The 3,483-nt window shown below is 51.0% G+C and overlaps 1 long non-coding RNA gene across 1 annotated transcript; it reads right to left on the bottom strand.

Annotated features, from left to right (window-relative positions):
- Window positions 1-1,953: 1,953 nt before the first annotated feature.
- LOC108494784 lies at window positions 1,954-2,843 on the bottom strand. Its single transcript, XR_001873957.1, has 3 exons — window positions 2,666-2,843; window positions 2,446-2,579; window positions 1,954-2,010 (listed from the first exon to the last, which is right to left on the bottom strand). It is a non-coding gene; the product is annotated as an uncharacterized LOC108494784 (long non-coding RNA).
- Between the last annotated feature and the right edge of the window lie 640 nt (window positions 2,844-3,483).

Below are 3,483 nucleotides of genomic sequence, written 5' to 3'. Positions count from 1 at the left end.
GTATTTGTCTTTTTGGCTCCTGGGGTCTCTGCCCTGTGTCAGATGGGGATGAGGGAACAGCAGAGCCCCGGGGTTTGCTGAAGTGCTGCTGCTCTGTGAAGGTGTGCTCGCGGGGGTCTGGAGTGACAAGTGTCAAGGTGATGCCTTTTGATGCCTTTCCCAAATCAGACTTCCCTTAATGAAAGCTGCAGTGAAAATTTGAAAGAGGATTAAGTGAGGATTAATAAAGGAAAGGTAGGGAAGAGGTTTGATTATCTGTCACAGGGATCCTGGCTGGGTAACGTGTCATGGCAGTGAGATGGAACAGAAAATTCTGCACACCTGGGGTATTGATCAGTGGGTGTTGAAACTTATAGTTCTTTCTGCTCATTTGTGCTGACCCCAGACTGGTGCAATACACTTCCCAAAACGAGTGATTTGTCCTGGAAGGGCTGGTGCTCCTTCCTGTGCCTTGGAGCAGGTGAGAGGCCATCTGGGAGCTGCATCAGGACTCCTTGTTGCCAGGACAAGCCTGGATCTCCCTTCAGAGAAGAAAATGATGGTGTCTGGGGTTCTGGTTTGGACAAGCTGCTTGTCTCAGGGCTTGGGAGGGGATATTTGGAAGCATCTTCAGGCAGCAGGAGTTGACAGTGTCTGCTGCTGGGCTGTCTCCCCTTGCTCTGGCCACCTCCACGAGGCAATACATCCCTGGATGTCAGGGGCACAGAAAGGGTCTTCGGAGTTTGACAGATGTTTTCTTGATCCTCTTCAGAGCTGTCAGTGAAGGCATGGTGTTGGGAATGTGGTCTTTGTCAAATAAGCAGGAAGGACAGGCCCCCAGAGGGAGGTCCTCAGCCTCACCCAGGGCTGCTGGTGTGTTGGGGCTGGGGGGGCCTGGGTGGGGAGTGCTGGGGGAGCAGCAGGATCTGACTGATCTGCAGGAGTGGGGCCCGGAGCAGGTGCTGGTGTGACACCATCTCTGTGCTCAGCCAGCTCCTGAACATCGAGCCAAGATGATAAAAGCAGAGAAGCTCACACAGAGGGTCGGTGCTGCTCCGGAGTTATCTCCGTGTGCAGGCGCTCCAGGCAGCGGAGCCGCACCGAGAAGGGCCGTTCTCTGTGTGTTTCATGTATTTTTAATGCAATCCTGTAGAGTACTAATAAGATCTTTGTGCAGCTCGAGCTTCCATGAGGGCCACTGGTCGTGGCAAAACACCCAGGGATGTGTGTGTGGGCTGTGGGTGTCCCAAGTGCCAGCACACCGCTGGCACGTGCTGGGGGAAGGTTGCAGCATGTTGGCTCAAGACCTCACCCCTCCCCGTGGCTCAAAGGGGAGGTGGGAAAGGGGGCAAGAGCCCCATTTGGAGCTGGTCAGCTGGACAGGGGCAGGGCAGACTTGTCTGCCTGGAAAAACCCTGTGGAGGGGATTTCTTGTGGTGTGCTGGGACAGTGCTCAGGGGAACAGCATCCCCTTGCTGTTTATCCCTTAGGTTTCCTGCAGGGAATAAAAGGAGAGGCTGGCCTGATTCACAGAGCGTGTACTTCAGCACTCCCTTTCTCTCTCCAGCAATTTCCCTGTCCTCTTGCTTCTTAAGAGCTTAAGGATCATTTTCCTCTTGCAGTTGGTAATACGAGAGGAGATGAGTAAGTACAGATCTCTGCGACCCATAAACCGTAAAGTCCTGCCTGCAACTTAAACCTCTACAGCTTTATTTGCTTTGTCGTGGCTTCTCACATGTGCTGGGGTTTAACAAACACGAGTTTTTCCTCTGGAGATAGACTTAAAAAGGGGCTGTAAGGAGCAGTGTTGTTCTCGGAGCATCTTGTGCTGTGCTTTGCCTTGAGACGTGTGTGACTTCAGAAGGGAACAGCAGCAGGTCTGCCCGGGCTCTTCTGCTCCTCCTGTGTTGGTTTGCAGCCTGTGCTGCTGAGTTTGTTTTTGGCTTCAGCTGGCAGTGACTCCCAGGCAGTTCTGTGACTCCCAGACAGCTCTGTGCCACAAACTGTGCCACAATAGTGCCATCACAGTGTCTGCAGAGGATGGGGATGTTGGTTCCCAGTGCTGGGAGGGTTTTCCTGCTGGTTGCAGGGGAGGGTGGCTGTGCAGAGAGGCCACAGCCGGTGCAGGCGAGGGGAAGAAGGAGCAAGTTGGCAGGGAAGGATCTGTGAAAGTAGGGCATCCTGGTGCTGTTGTGTAACAGCAGCCTCTCTCCTCCCCAGCCCTCTGCCTCCTGGGGAATTTATGACTGAGTTCACTGCGATTCTATATTTGGCTGAAATATTGAAAAATGCATTTGCTGTCAATGGGTTCCTTTAATATAAAAGGAAGGAGATTTATGGGAAGAGCAGTGCTGGCATCACAAGTGCCCTTTGTCTTTACTTGTGCAGTCAGTTCCCTCTTACCCTGTACCTGTTTGAGCCAGGTGTGCTCTTTGGGAAGGTGAGGATGTGAAGCTGTAAGGGTACCTCGATTTTCCACCTCCTGGAAGATGCCTGAGGACACAGGGTGGCAGTCACAGAAGACTTTGGGGGTTGTTCCTTTTAGTGCTCTGCGCATTTTTATTCTTGAACTTTTCCAGTTGAATTTGCAGAGGTAAAACCTGGGACACAACAAATCTTACATTTAACTTGATCCATTCCTGTTTGTGTCCAGTGTGTTGGTGCTTTAAAAGGACACAGGAACTACCTCTCAAGGATGCAATCCAAAGTTAGTGAGGTTCACAGCTACCAGCTCTGAACAGAAAATGTTGTCAGCAGTCGGGTTAGATCTGCAGTGTGTGGGCGAGGTGTTGTGACAAACGGTCGCTGTACCCGAGGCACCAGGGGTATGGGATGGTGTGGAATGGTGTGGAGTGGTATGGAATGGTGTGGAATGGAGTAGGCTGACCACAGCCACCAAAATAATGTCACAGCCGTGGGTGGAGCACCTGTTGGCAAACGATCCTCAGATTATCCTTCCTCCTTCCCCGAGCAGTTCAGTGGCCTTGCCAGTGTGCTGATGCCTGGGCTCCAGGAAAATCCAGGGAGCTCTGGAGCAAGGAAGGGCAAAATTAATTTGACTTCTGGAACCCAAAGAGCAGGAAGGCTGCAGTAGGGGCAGCCTGCTCCTGGAAAGGAACAGTAATTCAGTGGGAAACATCTCCAATTTTGTTCTTTTTGATGAATTCTCTGAATTGTGTGTCTAATTGTGCTCAGTTATTCCTGCCCTGCACGGGTGGGTTCCTGGTTTCCAGGCAGGGATGTACATTGATTTCTTTCACAGGCCTTGAGACAAAAGTAATTCATAAAGGACGAGGACCTTTGCTCTGCTGTCAGTGTGGGGGGGTTGTGTTTCAATGTCTGTATTGTTGGCAGCCTTTACATTGATTCAGTCTGAAACCTGAATGAGAAATCAGTGTGTTCTTGTGTGGACATGTTTCAACTGAATTATTAAATGAAGTGACTGACTCTTCTCTCTGAATTAAACCAGAAGAAAAACTACAATTAACTATTTCATTGACTGGG

Source organism: Lepidothrix coronata, unplaced genomic scaffold (genome assembly GCF_001604755.1).
Source record: "Lepidothrix coronata isolate B3197 unplaced genomic scaffold, Lepidothrix_coronata-1.0 Scaffold27, whole genome shotgun sequence".
NCBI classification, from domain to species: Eukaryota; Metazoa; Chordata; class Aves; order Passeriformes; family Pipridae; genus Lepidothrix; species Lepidothrix coronata.
The sequence above is the reverse complement of the archived record's forward strand: the minus strand, read 5'-3'. Positions and strand labels throughout refer to the sequence as shown.